We start from the raw sequence: 22,364 nt of genomic DNA, 5'->3' as shown, positions 1-22,364 counted from the left end.
TATTTTTCAATCTCACTGGTTTCCATATTTTTATATTTATTTATTCATTCTCTCTTTCCTCCCTCTCTCCCCCCTTGCCTGTGTCTCTCTCTTCTCTCTCTCCTCCCTCTCCTCCTCCTCCTCCTCCTCCTCCTCCTCCTCCTCCTCCTTCTCCTCCTCCTCTCTCTTTCCCCTCTCCTCCTCCTTTCTTGCCTCAGTTTCTTCAACTTTTTCCTCATCCCTTACTTTCCTTGAACCAATTTCACCCCATAGAATATCATACATATATTCATCTGGATTCTGTGATACTCTTGTTTCCATAATTATTTTTCTCATAAAAGGAAACTAATCATTTCCAAAAGTTTTATATTTCATCACCTTAAGAAGTTCATTTTTATTTAATATTGTAATCAAATCTCTATTTGTGGGTTTTTTTAACATCAGTATAAGGCCAGTTTTTAATTGAAAATTGTCCATGTCCATGGTCCAATTCATAAGGAATGTAAAATCTAACGCCCTTTTCTTGGATCCTTGAATGCAAAAATTGTAATTTTGTTGAAGCCTTTTTGCTGTCATTTATGTATCAGAAATATATGACAGATTAATATGATGACACGTTATACTGTTGTTGAATCGGTAGCGCTTAATCGGACTGCCGTCTCAGGGGTTATATCGCCGGCTTGTTCGGCACAGGTCTGGGGTCATGCGCCTCAGATCACGATACCAAAGTTCCCCTGTGCCTTGCCAGTTGGGGATATACACCCAGGCTTGAGACTGGGTTTGATCAGAGACCGAGCGCATTCTGCTGCAGTCCGTAGCCAGTTTGGTTTTAAGTACAAATCGAGCGATTGTTCTTCAGTGCGGCAAATTTCGTATGAATCGGCCAGATTTATTGGGGAAACATCGGAGAACACACCACAAGCAAAGCATTCACGATAACGTTATAATTAATCGATAACCCGTCCTTGTCTCGGGAGCTACGGATACGGGTTTCGCAGGGGGCCCGAGTAAAATAAGCGTTAGGCCTGGACAACATGCATACAAGACACTGAGTACTTGGTGGTGTCTCATGGACGAGAGAAATATGTGAAAGGCATGAATGCGGGTCGTGATCAGCCGATATCGCCGGATTCGAACACCCAGCCCGAGCATGCAGCGTGGCAAGATGGTGACGTACTCCTATCGGCACAGCTCATGCACGCAGCCTCGGTGCGTCTCGCCCCTGTGAGGTCGACGGTCCAAGAGGGAAAGATCTATGGTGTGTTCCAGCTAATTTTTCACAAGGTCCAGTATGCAAATCCCGGCCTGGCCTGTACACAAGATTCGGCCAAATCTGGGTGTTGGACCCTGCAGGTGGATCGATGGGACGAAAAGATGTGGTCGAGCTGTGCAGGGAGTAAGGACAGTCAGAGGCTTTGTGGTTCGATTCAGGATGAACCTGGGGATGACCTGCATGCTGGATCCATGGCCACGGAGGAACAGCTCATCAAGTGACTCCTCATAAAGCAGATCACAGACAGGAAAAAAGCAGTTCCTCTTGCCTTTCGGGGTGGGCTTTTCGGACCACCTCCGGGGACCCGTGATTGGTTCATCGTGGGAGTTTGCAGCAGCCCTCCGCCAATGGGTTGCTGGCACGTCTTGACTGACTCTGTCAGGGGGTAAAGAAAAAGAAGGCACCTCTCGGTACACCACCACTGGATGAACACTGGACCGCCTGCTACACCTTCCGACACACATTTAACGTCTGATAACCAAACAACCTGGCTGAACATGTATTTAAGGGGGGATCTGGGCTAATCCTATATTTAATAACCCACTAAGGGCCCATTTCCGCAACAATACCACCCCATCTTCTAGTTGTTAAATCAGTTTGTATTCCTTGACTTTGTATAATTATCCAATTTCCTTCCTTCCTTTGTCATATAAACGATTGCTTCACCATCATATAATTTCCTATTCTCGAAATCGTGTATTTGTTGTTTGCGAATTGTGCTTCCACATATCTCCTGATTCTTACCAAGAGGGTAATATTCCTCTTTATGAGACGGATTAAAATCGTGTAGGTTTTCTCGGTTTGATGAAAAATACCAATTATATCCTAAATCACACACATTTTACCCCCATTTCTCCATTCTCATTCACGATACTTCCTTCTTTATAAAATTCAATACGAAGCAGATATTTTAATTTAATAAGAAATGGTGTATGGTTTGTTGAACCAGGTGTTGTGGTTGCAAATTCTTCTTGTTTTACAAAACTTGCTGTTTTATTTGAGGATATATATGTTGTGATAAATCACTTAATCTCACCAAGTCATTCGCATCAGTCGGCCTTGGATAATTTATTAATTTATAAGCATTTTTCAAATTAATATTTTTTGCTGTCCTGTATGTCTGTTGTTCAGCCTGTGCCTTTGTGTCATAATTTGATAAATCAATATCCAGTTTTTGGGATACACCAAAGAAAGAACCATCTTTTCCAACATGTCATTTGTATTGGATTAAAAAAAAACATTAAAAATTTTTTTTATTGAGTTGAAATAATACATTTCGACATGATTGACCACAACACTTGGAATATAATTCTTGGACTTGAAATGTTTGATAAACACCATTCTGTAAGAATTTTATCACTTCAACAGGTGGTGGAAGTCCATACCTATCAAAATAATATTTGTCTTGACTATTGAAAATACAAACTGAAGATACAGATACACAACGTTTGTACAATTTTAAAACATTTATTCAACAAACAGAGATTTTATATGTGCAAGCACAGGAGATTCTGGACAGACAAATTTACTCCAGATCTCTAAACATAACCGGAGAATCTTCGTCTTTACATAGTTTCCAGTAAGACAGTTTTTATCCCCCACCGCGTGGCGGAAGGGGGATATTGTTATCACCCGGGTCGTCCGTCCATCCGTCTGTACGTCCGGCTGGCTGGGCGTCAACGTTTATAGCTGTGAGTGCGATAACTCATTAACTGTTCGCCATATCGATTTGAAATTTGGGTCACACATGCAGCACCTGAAAAGGACGAATCCCATTGATTTTGGGCGTGGCGGGATCCAAGATGGCCGACTGGGGCGGCCATCTTGAAAGAAATGTTTTTTGTAATAAATGGAAAATCGCTTGTCTGATTTCAATTATTTTGGTTTGGCCCGCTCAGACATCCAATATGGCCGCCAGGCAGCCATGTTGAAAAAAACGACGTTATCGCGATATTGGCTCTAATTTTTAACACCATAAACCATAGAAAACCAGAAACAATATCTTTTTTGGTCCAATTTGAACTTTTGGCTGTATATCTCGAAAGACATGATGACCAAATGGTGTCTTGTTTCCAATTCACCTCCCTTATTATCTGGAATATGTATGACCTTTTTCAATGTCGGGGGATTCCCCATCTCTGATGGGTATGTTTCCAATCTTCTGACACTGACGCCAGTATGCCCGGTCTTGACAATTTCCAGGTGAACCTTATCTTCAGTCTTCTTTGACAGCTCCTGCTTAAATGGTTGGAACACATATTCAAACCCCGAATATTAATCGCACAGAATGCTGCAATGACGTCGAACGCCAACTCCAATGGCCATTTAAACAAGTTTCCCTCTTATGTTGGTTAAAAGTCAGTGTGCTTCTCCCCAAACTGGGAAGATGTATTATCTTGAAGCGACCAGAGCTTTTTTATTTTTTATTTTTTTTATACCTTGTCGAGGCTCATATGAGCTTGCTTCGTGAATACGCCTGGACATTTTCTTAAGTCCACATTCAAACTTGTTTGTGTCTTTCATACAAAATTCTCAAGATCGTTCAACATGACAGGCAATTCTTCTTTATATTCAACTTGCTGACAAAGTTCAACCTGTTTACACATTTAATATACAGGTGATCTTTCCATACAGAGGAGAAATATAATTGTGTTAATTCCAAATGGATACATACTTCAAACATCATATCATATTTGAGTACATTTTATTTCAGGATTAATATATTTTATTTTAAAATCAAGTTTTTATCATCAATTTATTTATTTTATCACCCCCAAACCCATCATGATAAAATGTTTCCGCAAAACCCAATGAGAACCGTTCCCATTATTATCTTCTGAGTTCATAATAATATTCTTTGTATATTTCGACAAGTTTGTTCACTCATCTCTCATACATATAACCATATTATCAATTTTTAATTTCTTTCAATATTTGATAAGTTCTAAATTTGATGTCTTCTTTCCAAATTCTTTAAACCACTCATCAATGCTCATTTATTGATGAGAGATATAATCCATGACCCCTTTTCGTTGATCTTACACCTGCTTGTGCAATAGAAGAAACATATCTTCAACTAACAATCTCGCTTTATCAGGGAAACTTTCAAGTTTTTCAGCAAAATCTACAATTTCACCACTTCCACTAATTTGTTTCTCCAACACTTTGTTACGTCTTTCCAACTCTTTCTGAGCCCGGAGTTTTGGCTTCCTTTCGTTGGCAGTTTTCACGGCTGCTGAAATACCACCCGTCAATGCTCCAGCCACACTTAAACCAGCAAATAAAGGAATTAGAAATGGGAGAAATCCTCCACTCGTCTCTCTTGTTGAATATTTCTTCAACATTGGTTTTGACATTTTAATTTTCAGTGAGCCAGTATCGTTCAAGATTTTCACCTGTTCTCTTGTGAGCAAAGCATCAATTCTTACCGCTCCTTTTCTCTGAATTGTATTTACGTTAATCGTACAAGGCTTTTGATTTTGAACACAAGATGATAGTTCATTAAGATTGAATTGATTAACATATACCCCAGTTGGCACTTTACTACGCATTTATTTATCAAAAAAAATAAATTATGTGAGACGAATCATAACACGATTATCCGTATTAATCTGTAATTCTGTTTCGTCCAAAAGCAAACAATATGAATCAACTTTTTCAGTCTCTCCTCTTTCAATATTTTGGGAAGTATCCACTCGATTAGACTTTATAGTTTTATTTTGAGCACTCAGGTCACTCGTAGAGATTGCCTACAGGCTTTTAAATGCTGTCATATCCAAAATGGGTTCTTTATTTCCATTGCTTTCACACACCTTTTGGTAAGACTTGTATGCTTCAGCATTGTCATTTTATTCCCAATTCATTTCCAATCTATCTCGTGGATAAAATGTTCCATCTCGATAAACGTTAAGTTGTTTTACCTCAGCATTATCACTCAACGCATTATTCTTATCAGTAGCAGTATCATCATCTGGTTTTAAAAAAATGAGCCACAGTGATGGTGGTTTTCCTTCCAGAACACCCAAATTCCACGTGTAAGTGGTTTGGTTCAGTTTAACGTGTTGGCATCTTCTTTTAAGATATGATACTTTGAGTGGTTTCTTTGGGTTAAGTCTTCTATTCAACATTTCTTCTGTTTGAATATTCGGAGTATATTCACTGATACACCAACTAATTTCATCAATAACAAATTTATTCTGAGCAGCAAAAGCATTAGCCAAACCAAAAAGCAATCTATTTTCATTATCATTCCTTCGCAGTTGAAATAGAATTTTAAGTCCAGACAGAACTTTATCATGATCACAACATCCAAATACACTTTTAAGAGGAACTGTCACAGTAAAACTATTTCCTGCATTTGTATCATCGTTTTACATTCCTTTTCTTTGACTGTGTCCAGGGTCTGTGTTTGTTCCCGTTGCCATATCATGAATAAAACCTTTGACAGCCCCCTTTCCCATTCCATCACGAAATGAAGATTGTGTAAATTTCATCATTTCAGATGTAGCCGAGACATAATCAACCGCTTCAACTTCTTGTGTTTCAATGTACAAAGGAACACTATCAAATATTTTCCAGAAGAAATCATTTACAAGTGTCGCGTTTGTGTTATTCGCAGCCTGAGTGAATGTAAATTTGCACAACAAGAAACTTTCCGATCGATCAAAATAAGTTTGTTGATAATTATTTATTTCAAAACTTTTTGTTCCATTTGCATTCCAGTCTGTTCCAGTTATTGTATTTACCTTGGAGTAGTCTTCTTTTTTTAGTGGAGTTTGAGATGACAATGGTGTCATCCAAATAATAGATACGATCAATTGCTTCCATACTTGTATTTATTTTGGAAAAAAGATGTTCAAACTTTTTAAACCCTGATCCAAGTATTTGAATTATTTTCTGTCGTTCTTGGGGAGACAACTGAGTTTTGCCTTTGTTAATTTATTTTATTGTTTGCAATTTATGAGATTCCTTTTGGGCATCTTTCATTCTCCTTGTAGCACCCGCTGCATTTCCCACAGCAGAAGCAGTTGAACCAATTGGGTCTTTATGTTTAAGAATCGTTGAACCTTTTCCCATCTCCTTTTTTTCGAAATTGATGTCCGACACTCCGTTGTCTCTTCGGTTTATAGTATCCTCTACCAAGACACATACCTTCACCCTAAAAGTATGGGGAAAGGAACATCCCATCCACCTGTAATTATTTTATATTTTCGCAACTTGTGTTTCCTCACAATAACCATCATATTTATTTCTTGGAAACCTTCATGTAGGTGAATTCTGATGGATATAATTTTCCATTAAAATAAATCGTGTGATTATCTTGGTCGGTTATCCTAAATTTTACTCTGTGTAAGGTTTTTCCAGACACGGGAAGCTAAACCAGATTTTTTGGGACTATATTGAATTTAGAACCAATTGGGGTTGAGTTTGCACTGAAAGAAAATATTGTATTTGTTCTTATTCCATCATTGTAAGCACCATCAATGAAATCACAGTGAATTAATACCGAGTTTATGCCTGAGGATATTTGAATGACATTATCACTGTAAAACTTCCCATTGGTTTCAATCTTCTTTGAGGAGACACCCAATAACTCTCTGAATGAATTAATTGTGAAATCAACCTTGTCGTTCTTTTTATGTTTGATCATTGATTTTGAAGTTTGTTTTTGAATATCTGTAACAATATTTTTTTTGGTCCATCACCCTGTTGTTTCATGAGGTGAGCAATTTCGGAAGATATTTGAGAAATCTCATTTGTTCCGGGTGAAACTGTTATCGTTTTGTATCCACTTCCCAGGCAGGTTATAACGAAACATCCTTTTTCTCTGTGATATTAAACAAGGTATAATAAGTTTCCATGGACAACAAAGACACCTCATATTCTTTTGTTGCATAGAGTTGCATATAGTTGTAGTAGGTATGGAAATGAAGATGTGTGGTCGCTTGTTGTGAAATTAAAACTCAGGATTGTGCTTCTCATCTTATTTAATATGAGATAAAATGTCTTTGTATTGATGTTTATTAATTATTTTCATGTTCATCATCTGGTCTAAAATGGCTGATGCTCCATTAAAACAATTGTAATTTCCAGCCTTCTGAATATGTAACAGCAATAACAGTCTATTAATTAATTGTGATGGGTCATTTGGGAGAAAACTAATTCCTGAACCAAGCCGACTTAAAACCTGAATAATGTGTTTCTCCTTTTCATTCTTCCTACTTTTACTTTTACCTACCTATATTGACCCTATAATTAAGAGTCCAGCAAATCAATATCTACTCTCTCATCCTTATTTTCCATTTCCAATGGTTTATGAAAATACTTTGATTCATCCCTCACAGTTGAACGTTGTCGTCCATCTTTTGTAAGAAGAAACATTAATCTCGAAGTTGCATTAACAGGTGGTTGAAGAGAACTCAAGAACCTTAATTCATCATTAAATATCAATCCCTTTTCTTGAACAAGATGGAATATTGGTGGTTGTTCTGTTGGAATGAGACCTGCTGTGGTTTTTGAATTTGCTGAATATTCATTATTTTGAAGAGACTTCACAAAATAAACAGGGGGTTGATTTCTCTCTTCCAGTTGTGGAAATAATCCATCATCATATTCTCTAATTCATCCTCCGTCATTTAACTGAAATCTTTTAACATTTGAAGTTTTTTTTTTTTAGGAGCATATTCTATTGTGCGAACTGTGGAAGCATCTCCAGTTTTTTGTTGGGAAGTTTTAAAAAGGGGTTTTAAAAAATTTATCTTGTTTTCTTTCAAATGCTTCTTCACCCGTTAGTTCCTGTCTGCGTTTCTTCTTAATGTCTTCCTGTTGTTTTACAACTTTTGAAACCAACTCTTGATGTTCCTTAAATCTTCTTGGTCTTTCTTGCGCATCCATTTACTTATTGTAAAATATCATTTCCTGAATTGTGAAGGTCAACAGGGAAATTTTCCTTTTCTTCATCATTAAAGGAGATGTGTTCAAATAAATCCTTTTCTTTAAATATTTCATCAAATTCTCCATTAATATTAATACGAGTTGTAATTTATTCTTCAATTGTATCTTTGCTTTTCAAATGTTTGCGTTGAGTTTCTTCATCAACATAAAAACCGAATGATAAAATCTTAACTCCATTACCACTCAGGTCAGGTATGGGAGCATGTGCCAGAGCAGCACGTCACTGCGTCCACTTTCCGCCGGAACTCCAGGGGCCTGCTTCTGGCCTTTCCCCAGGCAGATGCCTGGTTCATCCCCATCTCCTTGAGATGCCGATCAACTTGCTGCAACCACGAGGCACGTGGTCGGCTCATTGGCCTCGTCCACTCATGAGACTCCCTCGCTGAGAGAATCTGGTGAGCAGGATCAGCGTCAGGAAAACGTGGAACATGTCCATCCAGCCGCAGCTGATGCTCACGGACTTTGCAGGTAACAAATCTCATTTGAGTCTCTCTCTGCAACCGCTCGTTGGACACAGTCCGACCAGCGATGGCCAAGGATTCTCCAAAGAGACCTGTTACCAAAGAAATGAAGTCTCCATCTCAGATCCTTGGTCAGAGTCCAAGTCTCACATCCAGAGAGCATCCATCCAGAATCCTGCGATTCTGGATCCTCCAGCGACCATCAAGCAGGACATGGTCAATCTCCTTTGCCACACTGCCAGCATTGGAATACCAAGTCCAGCGATGAGCTTGTGGGTGCTGAAACCATGAACCAGCCACCCTAATTCCATGACTTCTTGCAAAGTCAAGGAACTTAGTGCTATTCTGGTTCATAGTTCCTGACCAATGGGGACCAACACACGTCTCATAACCATCCCTATCAGTTCCAGTCTATGCATTGAAATCCCCCAAGACGAGAAGTGTATCTCGTCTGGGGCACTGATCAACCACAGACTCGAGCGTGGCATAGAATGCATCCTTCACAGTGAGATCAGTCGCCTCAGTTGGAGCATAAAGAGAGACCAGGGAAATGACACCGAAGGAGTGACGAATCCTTAATCTCATAATACGCTCATTGACCGGTGTTCCCTCAGTTATCATTGGAGTCAGCTTATTGAACACAGCTACAGCAACTCCTTGAATATGGTAACCATTAGAGCGACCAGACCAATCGTAGGTGTAACCATCTGCCATGATCTCGCCGAAACCCGGTCTCTGAACCCCAGAGAGTGCTGCAATACTGATGTCCAAACGCTTGAGCTCAGATGATAACAGACAGGTGATCATCCTCTCTGAGGGATAGGACGTTCCAGGCATCCACCCGAAGGGACCGCCTCAGGTTAACTCAAGGAGACCGCCGTCTGGTGGACAACACCTCAGCACCACTCCGACACACTCTCCCGCAATATGACCCAGGAATGTTACTCTGTGGTTTCCTCCGATCATCAAAGATTGGGGGTCCCGAAGACTTTGCTCCAATCTCGTCATCCGATGAGCTGCCCTGCGAAGGGAAGCTGCACAGCTGGTACTCCTACGGAGTGGGTTTTCAGATTTCCTTGTGTTTTTGTGTTTTGTGGAATGAAGGGTTTTACGGTGGCCAGAGTGCAAATCCTGCCACCAACCTCCTCAAAAGAAGTGACCCAACTGCAGGAGGACGTCCGCGGATACATTTGGGCACTAGATATGGATGGCCGTTGGCTCACAAGGAGCTCCTCCGCCCTTTGACAGGTTTTGTTTTTAATTCTGCTCGGTGTTCATAACCCAAACACCCTCCTCACCAAAAACCTGGTGGGGGAGATTGTTTAGTCGCCGACAACCAGACCATGGAACAGCTGAGTGCAGGTTTGCATGATACCTGGAGCAAGTCACATCTAATCTGGCTGACCTGATTTTGAGGTCCATTTAAAATATCCACAATAACTTCATAAAAAATATAAAGACCTACTCTCTGCCCCCTGATAAATAATGGTTAAGTGCTTACCAACAGTCATTTAATATAAATGTTAAATCCACAGAAAAACTACTCACTTTGACATTAAATGATCAAGAAAGTTCTGTTTTGCATCAAAGGAACTTGAGACAATATTTATCTGCCTGGTTGAGAGTTCTGAAAATTCATAGGATTTTGAAATTTATCCAAAGTCATTGGTTGAAGAAGTATATTGATGTCAATGCAAAAACTGATTTTGAGAAGGACTTTCATAAATCAATGAATAATGATGCTGTATTTGGAAAGAGGATGGAAAATGTTTGGAATCGATAAAATGTAAGACTTGCTCCATCTTGGAAACAGGCTTCAAATTAATTAATAGACCAAGTTTTGAGTGAGCAGAGATGTTTTCAGAGAAGTTTTGTGCTATTCATTTGAAAAAAAGAGTATTGAAATGGATAAACCTGTTTTTATCGGAACATAAATTCTTGACTTGTCAAAGTTGTTCATGGAAAACAATTACTATAATAATTTAAAATCAAAGTGCAAGGATAATGTATCATTATTATATCTAACAGGTTGTGGTGAGGATGTTGAGGTTGTGGAGAGATTCACTTACCTTGGCAGTGATATTCATGTCTCTGCTGGCTGTGAGTCAGAAGTCAATAGACGTCTGGGGAGTCATGGATCACTGGATCATGGGGTGTGGCGCTGCCGGTACCTGTGTGGGAGGACGAAAGTCCGAGTCTTCAGGTCCTTGGTGCTTCCAGTCTTGCTCGATGGATGCGAGACTTGGACTCTGACCAAGAAACTGAGACGGAGACTTAATTCCTTTGGTACCAGATCTCTTTGGAGAATCCTTGGCTATCGCTGTTCGGACTTTCTGTCCAACGAGCGGTTGCTGAGAGAGACTCAAATGACATTTGTTACCTGCATAGTCCGTGAGCGTCAGTTTCGGCTGTACGGTCATGTGGCTCATTTTCCTGACGCTGATAATGCTCACCAGATTCTCTCAGCGAGGGAGTGTATGTGTGTGTGTGCGTGTGCGCGTGTGCGCGTGTGTGCGTGTGCGCCTGTGCGTGTGCGTGCGTATCAGTGGATGATAAATGTTGCTTCTGGGATGCCTCGTCAAAGGAATGGGGAAAAAAGGGAAAAACTATCTGACACAAGCCCCAAAAGCTCAAATTGGGACACACTTCCTCCCCACTTTTCCCCTTCCCTCCATACAAGCAAATGAAAAGTTGAGACTTACTGATGAAAGCACTTCTTCCCCTCAACGTAATCAGTCCTGTCATATTTTCATTTTTCTTAGAGCGAACCAACAAATATTTGTCCATGTTCTACTATTATGAATAACTTAATTTTCTTGTTACATTCATTTTCATCGAGTTTACTCACAAATAATAACTTGGAACTTGGTTGTTGGTTGAAGTATCTTTGTTGAGCAGAGATTAAATGATGAACTTCTCTTCATGGTCTTGTTTGACCACCTCCTGAGCCACATATCATTTTGTCGATTCTTTATATTTTCCATCGTTTTTCCAAATTTCTCATTATTTATGATTTTATGAAAGTATGATATTTATTTTATGAAAGTTCTTCACAAAATCACTTGAAGCAAGCTGTTTTGTTTTTGTGTGAAAAGCCTGGTTGAGAACCAAGCTCCCTCGCCCGAAGCAAATATGAGACTCATTTCCTTTTGTAAAGACACAATCAAAAAAACCCATTGTTTCGACATTTCTGTGATGTCATCAACTTGTCCTATTTATTAAGTTTTGGCTTGTTTCATTCAGAGAATGGAGTATTCAGAGTACTTCAACCTTGTTGATCAATCTTTTTCACAAGCGGAGAGGTGAGAACCTGAAACCGATTCATTATTTGTTGTTTTATACAGAATAAAATCACAAAGGACTCACAATTATTGTTTGTTTTTTTTCTCACAGGTTGTCCCCAATAACAACATCGTTGATAACTGATATTGAAAATGAAGCCAACGAATATCATGAAGAATGGCAGAATATGAATGAAATCCTTTTTGATCTTCAATCATTTAGAAAATAATTAAATGACATCTGTCTCGGTTGTTGGAAGACCTTTCACACCCCCTGACGTTGGATAAGTCAAAAGAAAGGTGAGAAATGATCCCCCTGTCTGTCTCTGACTCTCTGTCTCTTTGTGGGTTTTCTTTTCCTGTTTAAACGCGTCTGGATGAATCTGGCACAAAACTCAATCTTTTGGAGGTAAATGTTTTTCTTTATTATTTTATAAATATCATAATGTAATCATCTTAATGTACCCTTATGGTTCCTCCCTCTTTGTTTTGAACAGAATATGGTGTCCGAGTTTCAAAATTGCAAGATATCCAAAGCAGACTGCTGGGAAAGAACGTTAATTTTCACAATTGAATATTGACCCAAAGAAAAATGTTTGATGTTTTCAATGTTGATTAATTATTTATGCTTTGCTTACAATTATTTAATTCTTAATTACAAGAAAAGAATAAAGGAGGTGAAAAGGGGAGGGTGGGTGGAGGGTTAGGGGGTAGGTGCGCTTCCCCAACGACCCACCACTCCCCCTCATCCCGCCCCTCCCCTTCCCGTTTGTGTGTGTGGGGAAGGGTGGGGGGTGGGATGAGGGGGTGTGGTGGGTCAAACGTGGGGGTGCACAAGGGGAAGGGGTTGGGCTCAAGTGGGTGTGGCTTGTGTGGGCGTGGCCTGCACGGGCGTGGCCTGTGGGCGTGGCCTGCGCGGGCGTGGCCTGCGCGGGCGTGGCCTGTGTGGGCGTGGCCTGTGTGGGCGTGGCCTGTGCGTTCGTGGCCTGTGCGTTCGTGGCCTGTGCGTTCGTGGCCTGTGCGTTCGTGGCCTGTGCGTTCGTGGCCTGTGCGTTCGTGGCTCGTGTGGGCGGGGCTCGTGTGGGCGGGACTCGTGTGGGCGTGGCTTGTGTGGGTATAAACAAAGAAGGGTGGAGCAATTTTTTAATGAAATAAACATTTTGTGTGTGGGGAAATAATCACGAATCATGTGGATGTGGATGTGGATGTGGATGTGGATGTGGATGTGGATGTGGATGTGGATGTGTGTGTGGCTTGTGTTGGTGGAGTTAATTTTTCAAGTTTTTTTTTTTTTTTTCTATTTATTATCTTTGTCTTTTGTTATTCCTGTGAATAAAATGAACCTAAAATCTCTTCCCCCTCTAAATCATATAATTTTAATTCCTTCTCTGAAAATGTGATTGTTGGTTCATGTAATTCATCAGCTAATTGTTGTTCAATCTTAATGACATCAATAGAGCCGAGAAGTTATTTGAATTTCCAAGCCCAAGTTTCAATTGAGCACTGATCATCTTCTTCACGATGAACCTCTCAACTTCTTCTCTCAAGGTTGGATTTTGTATCAGAGACAAATTATACATTTCTCTCTCGGCTTCATGTTTTTCTTCCAACGTCGTGTTATTCCCGTAATCAATATCATGCTTCATGCACACTTCATCAACCCTATTGATAGGTTTGCTCCACTTTTTAGGATTGTCAGCCTCATCTAATCGTTTATTCAAGTTTGTTCCTGGACCACATAAAGAATACCCTGGTGGATGTAATTTGCTGGTATTCCAGTTGTTGTCAATTTACTTCCTGATAAAAACTTTTGCATATCTCACCCTCGTTTGTGTTTGGTGATGAATTTACTCTTTTTCGAGCCACACACACCGAACATGTGCCTTTTTGTTCAACCCGATTATTTTTACTTTTAACATACGAGATATTTTTTACTCTTGGTTTTCTTTTTACATTTGAGAAAATAACTCATTTATTTATGAGAAAAATTCTGAGTGTTAAAACCTTTTTAGTTTCCAACATGCACATTTGAATCTTAATTTTTAAAACATAAAGAATCCTGAGAAATGTCTTCATTCTCTCCTCCATTTATTTAAGAAAAAAAAATGTAAAACTTCAATTAAAGTCAATTTAACCAACATCATCATTGATGTAATCTTTTCCTTCTTTTTCTCCACTTTCTAATTTTAATCCTCTCCCTGAAATCGATGTCAATACTTTTGACGCATATATTTTTACAAGACTTGTCAATTCTTTGTTTTCTTCCTCAGTGCGTTGAGATTGATTAATTTTCTGTAATACCTCCAATATATTTTTCAATCTCACTGGTTTCCATATTTTTATATTTATTTATTCATTCTCTCTTTCCTCCCTCTCTCCCCCCTTGCCTGTGTCTCTCTCTTTTCCCTCTCCTCCCCCTCCTCCCCTCCTCCTCCTCCTCCTCCTCCTCCTCCTCCTCCTCCTCCTCTCTCTTGCCCCTCTCCTCCTTTCTTGCCTCAGTTTCTTCAACTTTTTCCTCATCCCTTACTTTCCTTGAACCAATTTCACCCCATAGAATATCATACATATATTCATCTGGATTCTGTGATACTCTTGTTTCCATAATTATTTTTCTCATAATACGAAACCAATCATTTCCAAAAGAGTTTTATATTTAATCACCTTAAGAAGTTCATTATTATTTAATATTGTAATCAAATCTCTATTTGTGGGTTTTTTTAACATCAGTATAAGGCCAGTTTTTAATTGGAAATTGTCCATGTCCATGGTCCAATTCATAAGGAATGTAAAATCTAACGCCCTTTTCTTGTATCCTTGAATGCAAAAATTGTAATTTTGTTGAAGCCTTTTTGCTGTTATTTATGTATCAGAAATATATGACAGATTAATATGATGACACATAATACTGTTGTTAAATTGGTAGCGCTTAATAGGACTGCCGTCTCAGGGGTTATATCGCCGGCTAGTTCGGCACAGGTCTGGGGTCATGCGCCTCAGATCACGATACCAAAGTTCCCCTGTGCCTTGCCAGTTGGGGATATACACCCTGGCTACAGACTGGGTTTGATCAGAGACCGAGTGAAGTCTGCTGCAGTCCTTGGCCAGTTTGGTTTTAAATACAAATCGAGCGATTGTTCTTCAGCGCGGCAAATTTCGTATGAATCGGCCAGATTCATTGGGGAAACATCGGAGAACACACCACAAGCAAAGCATTCACGATAACGTTATAATTAATCTATAACCCGTCCTTGTCTCGGGAGCTACGGATACGGGTTTCGCAGGGGGCCTGAGCAAAATAAGCGGAAGGCCTGGACAACATGCATACAAGACACGGAGTACTTGGTGGTGCCTCATGGACGAAAGGAAAGGTGTGAAAGGCAAGAATGCGGCTCGTGATAAACCAATGTCGCCGGATTCGAGCACCCAGCCCGAGCATGCAGCGTGGAAAGATGGCGACGTACTCCTATCGGCACAGCTCACGCACGCAGCCTCGGTGCGTCTCGCCCCTGTGAGGTCGACGGTACAAGAGAGAAAGATCTATGGTGTGTTCCAGCTCGTTTTTCACAAGGTCCAGTATGTAGATCCAGGCCTGGCCTGTACACAAGATTTGGCCAAATCTGGGTGTTGGACCCTGCAGCTGGATCGATGGAACTATAAGACGTGGTCGAGCTGTGCAGGGAGTCAGGACAGTCAGAGGCTTTGTGGTTCGATTCAGGATGAACCTGGGGATGACCTTCATGCTGGATCCATGGCCACGGAGGAACAGCTCATCAAGTGACTCCTCATAAAGCAGATCACAGACAGGAAAAAGCAGTTCCTCTTGCCTTTCGGGGTGGGCTTTTCGGACCACCTCCGGGGACCCGTGATTGGTTCATCGTTAGAATTTGCAGCAGCCCTCCGCCAATGGGTTGCTGGCACGTCTTGTTGACTGACTGTCAGGGCGCTGGGTGGGGGCTGGTTAGGAGGGGGTAAAGAAAAAGATTGCACCTATCGGTACACCACCACTGGATAAACACTGGACCGCCTGCTGCACCTTCCGACACACATTTAATGTCTGATTACCAAACAACCTGGCTGAACATGCATTTAAGGGGGGATCTGGGCTTATCCTATATTTAATAACCCACTAAGGGCCCATTTCCGCAACAATACCACCCCATCATCCTGTTGTTAAATCAGTTTGTGTTCCTTGACTTTGTATAATTATCCAATTTCCTTCCTTCTTTGTCATCTAAACTTTTGCTTCACCATCATATAATTTCCTATTCCCGAAATCGTGTATTTGTTGTTTGCGAATTGTGCTTCCACATGTCTCCTGATTCTTACCAAGAGGGTAATATTGTTCTTTACGAGAAGGATTAAAATCGTGTAGGTTTTCTCGGTTTAATGAAAAATACCATTTATATCCTAAATCACACATATTATACCCCCATTTCTCCATTCTCATTCACAATACTTCCTTCTTTATAAAATTCAATACGAAGCAGATAATTGAATTTCAGAAGAAATGGTGTATGGTTTGTTGAACCAGGTGTGGTTGTAAATTCTACTTGTTTACCAAAACTTGCTGTTTTATTTGAGGATATATATTGTGATAAATCACTTGATCTCACCAAGTCATTCGCATCAGTTGGCCTTGGATAATTTATGAATTTATAAGCATTTTTCAAATTAATATTTTTTGCTGTCCTATCTGTCTGTTGTTCAGCCTGTGCCTTTGTGTAATAATTTGATAAATCAATATCCAGTTCTTGTGATACACCAAAGATAGAACCATCTTTTCCAACATTAGTCATTTATATTAGATTAAAAAAAAATCATAAAAAAAAATATTTTTGTTGAGTTGAATTAACACATAAAGACATAATTGACCACAACACTTGGAATATAATTCTTGGACTTGAAATGTTTGATAAACACCATTGTGTAAGAATTTTATTACTTCAACAGGTGGTGGAAGTCCATAACTATCAAAATAATATTTGTCTTGACCATTGAAAATACAAATTGTAGATACAGATACACAACGTCAGTACAATTTTAAAACATTTATTCAACAAAGAGATTGTATATATGTGCAAGCACAGGGGATTCTGGACAGACAGATTTACTCCAGATCTCTCAACATAACCGGAGAATCTTCGTCTTTATATAGTTTCCAGTAAGACACAGTTTTTATCCCCCACCGCGTGGCGGAAGGGGGATATTGTCACCCGGGTCGTCCGTCCATTCGTCTGTCCGTCCGGCTGGCTGGGCGTCAACATTTATAGCTGTGAGTGCGATAACTTATAAACTGTTCCCCATATCGATTTGAAATTTGGGTCACACATGTACCACCTGAAAAGGAAGAACCCTATTGATTTTGGGCGTGGTGGGATCCAAGATGGCCGACTGGGGCGGCCATCTTGAAAAAAAATGTTTTTTGTAATCAATGGACAACCGCTTATCTGATTTCAATTATTTTGGTTTGGCCCGCTCGGACATCCAGTATGGCCGCCAGGCAGCCATGTTGAAAAAAACGACGTTATCGTGATATCGGCTCTAATTTTTCACACCATAAACCAGGGGTCGGGAACCTTTTTGACTCAGAGAGCCATGAAAGCAAAATATTTGGAAATCTATTTCAGTGAGAGCCATATAATATATTTTAAGACTGATTTCAACTAAATGTGAGTATAATAAGCCTCTGAATTTATTCTTTTAAATAATGTTGTTATAATACTCACCATTAATGGGACTTTTGGTGCTGCATGGATTTGCTGATGGCTTTGTAGTCTGGTTGGTACTTGGTGAGGTTAAGCTTCATGCAAGCATTGAGGCTTTCATCCGTTAGATGTAATTGTAGGTTGGACTTGATGTTTTTAAGATGTGAGAATGACTGCTCACATGCATACGTAGATCCAAACAAGGCCAATACAGCAATACTCACACGCTGCAGTGTGTGGTATGTGACAGGAAGCGCGTTCCAAGTTTTGATAATCAGCTGGTCTTCGGGTTGAAGTTTTTTCATTTCTGTCCACATGTGCTTGCTCGCCAACTCCGCTTTCTGTCGTGCGATTCTTTCCAAATCTTCATTCAGTGACTTGAACTTATTCACCCACATGTCTGAGGCCTTCAGGTCAGCCACTTCTGCTTCAAAATCTGACGGAGACACCAGGAATGTAACTCAGGTCGGCTATGTTCAGTGAACACTCGTTTGGATGGGTGACGAACTTAAAAAGACGAGTGTGCTCACAAAATTCTCCAAAGCGTGCTTTGAATGACTGGAGGAGACTGGATGTGAAGCCAGTTAACTGGTGGAGATCAAAGTTTTGAGTGGGCTCACTTGCTGTGCATGCATCTTTAAATTGTCACAGTTTTTCAAAATGTAGTAAACGACCTGTTTCAAGATCCATGATAAAGAGCTCCAGCTTGTTTTCAAAAGCAAACACGGCTTGTTGAAGGGATAACACTATTTCCAATGCCTTGCATTTTCACGTTGAGCTGGTTCAGATGTTCAGTCATATCCACGAGATAGTAAAACTTGAGGAGCCACTCAGTTTTGGCTAGCTCAGGATGCTCAATCCCTTTCATTTCAAGGAAAGTCCGGATTTCGTTGAGGCATGCCGCAAAACGGCTTAGCACCTTCCCTCTTGACACCCAACGCACATTGCTGTGCAAAAGCAGACCGTGATAGTTATTTCCAACTTCATCCAGCAGTGTTTTAAACTGGCGACCATTTAAGGCTCGTGCAACAATAAAATTGATCACACGAATGACCAGCGACATCACTTCGCCAAGCTGCCCATCACACATCTGAGCACAAAGTGTCTCCTGGTGTAGAATGCAATGGAAACTTAGGATGGGTCTATTTTCATGTTCACGGAGAAGCGCCACAAATCTTTTGTTTTTCCCCACCATACACGGAGCACCATCAGTACACACTGAGATAAGTTTATCCAGAGGTAGATTTTTTTTCTTGAGCGAACTCCATGAAAGACTTGAATAAATACTCACCTCTTGTGGACCCTTTTATTGGCAGAACAGCAAGACTTTCTTCGCGCAGTGTATCACCAGCAGCATATCTTGCAATCACACTGAACTGCGACAAATTGCTTATGTCTGTTGACTCATCCAAAGCCAGGGAAAAGAACGGCGCTGTATTTATGTCCTTCACTTGCGTTTCCTCCACTTGGTTTTCCATCATGATGGTACGATCATGAACAGCTCTTGCCGACAGAGGCATGTCTTGTATCCGTATGATTATCATGTCTTTGTTCGGAAGATCATCAAAAAGTTCATTGGCGACATCCAGCATGAACGTTTTAGCATACTCGCCATCTGTGAATGGTTTTCCGTTCCTCATTATTGCTAAAGATCCAGCAAAGCGAGCGGAATTATAGTCACCTTGCCGGGTCCATACGCGGACTTGCTGCTGGCTGGCTTGCACCCTGCTCAGTAGCTCTTGGCACGCTTTCTTTCTGCTGTCTCCCGCAGGGTATTTTGATGCAAAGGTAGCATGGCGTGTGTCGAAGTGCCGCTTTATATTCGACCGTTTCATTGATGCAATTTTGTCATTGCAAATTAGACACACCACAGAACCTGCTCTCTCCACAAAGGCGAATTCTTCGGCCCATTCGTCCTGAAATGTACGATGCTCCTCATCTTTTTTTCTTTTCGCCATCTTCTTCGTCGAAGGGTTTGCTTTGAGCAAGTGAGAGAGAGAGGGAGATGTTGACCCCACTGAGGCTTGGCAAATAGTGAGTCTGGCTGGCCTGCGCACGGGCTTATATACTCGAGAGGTGCGGCGCGGCCGGCTGACTCTGGGATGCTGTCGCCTCAGCGGTGGCGCGTGATTGGTCGAGATGAATTCCGCGACGCGTGTCGGCGGCGGCACGTCATTAGAGGAACCGAAATCACTAGTCGCCTCGGCCGCATGACTGGACGAAACGAAAACCGCTTCAGCCAATTCGGAGGCTTTTTTCTTCTCTCCTTCTGCCAAGTTCAGCCCTGCACGTGAATGAAGCACGACACCATTCAAACTATAGGTAAAGCTTCCGCGAGAAATATTGGGCTTTCAAAGTTTCAAGCTCCAATTTTATCTACGAGCCAGATGCAATCATCAAAAGAGCCACACCTGGCTCGCGAGCCACACGTTCCCGACCCCTGCCATAAACCATAAACAATATCTTTTTTGGTTCAATTTGAACTTTTGGCTGTTGCTCGAAAGACATGATGACCAAATGGTGTCTTGTTTCCAATTCACCTCCCTTATTATCTGGAATACGTATGACCTTTTTCAATATCGGGGGATTCCCCATCTCTGATGGGGATGTTTACAATCTTCTGACACTGACGCCAGTCTGCCCGGTCTTGACAATTTCCAGGTGAACCTTATCTTCAGTCTTCTTTGACAGCTCCTGCTTAAATGGTTGGAACACATATTCAAACCCAGACATATTAATCGCACAGAATGCTGGAATGACATCTAACGCCAATTCCAATGGCCATTAAAACAAGTTTCCATCTTATGTCGGTTAAAAGTCAGTGTGCTTCTCCCCAAACTGGGAAGATGTATTATCTTGAAGCGACCAGAGCTTCGTGAATACGCCTGGACATTTTCTTTAGTCCACATTCAAACTTGTTTGTGTCTTTCATACAAAATTCTCAAGATCGTTTGACATGACAGGCAATTCTTCTTTATATTCAACTTGCTGACAAAGTTCAACCTGTTTACACATTTAATACACATGTGATCGTTCCAGACAGAGGAGAAATATAATTGTGTTAATTTCAAATGGATACATACTTAAAACATCATGTCATATTTTTGTGCATTTTATTTCAGGATTAATATATTTTATTTTTGAATCAAGTTTTTATCATCATCAATTTATTTATTTTATCACCCCCAAACCCATCATGAAAAAATGTTTCCACAAAACCCAATGAGAACCGTTCCCATTATTATCTTCTAAGTTCATAATCATATTCTTTCTACATTTAGACAAGTTTGTTAACTCATCTCTCATACATATCACCATATTATCAATTTTTAAATCCTTACAATATTTGATAAGTTCTAAATTTGATGTATTCTTTCCAAAGTCTTTTAACCCCTCATCACTGCTCATTTATTGATGAGAGTTATAATCCATGACCCCTTTTCGTTGATCTTACACCTGCTTGTGCAAGAGAAGAAAGCATATCTCCAACTAAGAATCTCGCTTTATCAGCTAAACTTTCAAGTTTTTCAGCAAAATCTACAATTACACCACTTCCACTAATTTGTTTGTCCAACACTTTGTTATGTCTTTCCAACTCTTTCTGAGCCCGGAGTTGAGCCTTCCTTTCGTTGGCAGTTTTCACGGCTGCTGAAATACCACCCGTCAATGCTCCAGCCGCACTTAAACCAGCAAATAAAGGAATTAGAAATGGGAGAAATCCTCCACTCGTTTCTCTTTTTGAATATTTCTTCAACATTGGTTTTGACATTTTAATTTTAAGTGAGCCAGTATCGTTCAAGATTTTCATCTGTTCTCTTGTGAGCAAAGCATCAATTCTTACCGCTCCTTTTCTCTGAATTGTATTAACGTTAATCGTGCAAGGCTTTTGATTTTGAACACAAGATGATAGTTTATGAAGATTGAATTGATTAACATATACCCCAGTTGGCACTTTACTACTCATTTATTTATCAAAAAAAAATTATGTGAGACTAATCATCACACAATTATCCTTATTAATCTGCAATTCTGTTTCTTCCAAAAGCAAACAATATGTATCAACTTTTTCAGTCTCTCATCTTTCAATATATGGGGAAGTCTCCACTCGATTAGACTTGATAGTTTTCTTTTGAGCACTCAGGTCACTCGTATAGATTGCATGCAGGCTTTTAAATGCTGTCATATCCAAAATGGGTTCTTTATTTCCATTGCTTTCACACACCTTTTGGTAAGACTTGTATGCTTCAGCATTGTCATTTTATTCCCAATTCATTTCCAATCTATCTCGTGGATAAAATGTTCCATCTCGATAAACGTTCAGTTGTTTTACCTCAGCATTATCACTCAACGCATTATTCTTATCAGTCGCAGTATCACCATCTGGTTTTTAATAAATGAGCCACAGGTATCATGGCTTTCCTTCCAGAACACCCAAATTCCATGTGTAAGTGGTTTGGTTCAGTTTAACATGTTGGCATCTGCTTTTAAGGTATGATACATTGAGTGGTTTCTTTGAGTTTCGTCTTCTATTCAACATCTCTTCTGTTTGAAGATTAGGAGTATATTCACTGATACACCAACTAATTTCATCAATAACAAATTTATTCTGAGCAGCAAAAGCATTAGCCACACCAAAAAGCAATCTATTTTCATGATCATTCCTTTGCAGTTGAAATATAATTTTAAGTCCACACAGAACTTTATCATGATC

General features: G+C 40.1%; 1 protein-coding gene across 3 annotated transcripts in view; it reads left to right on the top strand.

The window, feature by feature from the left end:
- The first annotated feature begins 4,856 nt into the window (after nucleotides 1-4,856).
- LOC147030940 (uncharacterized) overlaps nucleotides 4,857-22,364 on the top strand; it is a 46,011-nt gene continuing 28,503 nt past the window's right edge. For 2 of the 3 annotated variants that reach the window (XM_085875528.1, XM_085875525.1), the window contains exon 1: nucleotides 13,055-13,496. The gene's annotated coding sequence lies outside the window, so the exon portion shown is untranslated. Of the gene's footprint in view, nucleotides 12,249-13,054; nucleotides 13,497-22,364 lie in introns of those variants that run through there. The other variant, XM_085875527.1, reaches the window with a different exon arrangement.

The sequence above is a fragment of the Eptatretus burgeri genome, chromosome 3, assembly GCF_056783735.1.
Source record: "Eptatretus burgeri isolate ZD-2024b chromosome 3, Ebu_testis_v1, whole genome shotgun sequence".
Lineage (NCBI taxonomy): Eukaryota > Metazoa > Chordata > Myxini > Myxiniformes > Myxinidae > Eptatretus > Eptatretus burgeri.
This window is presented reverse-complemented; position numbering and strand designations above follow the sequence as displayed.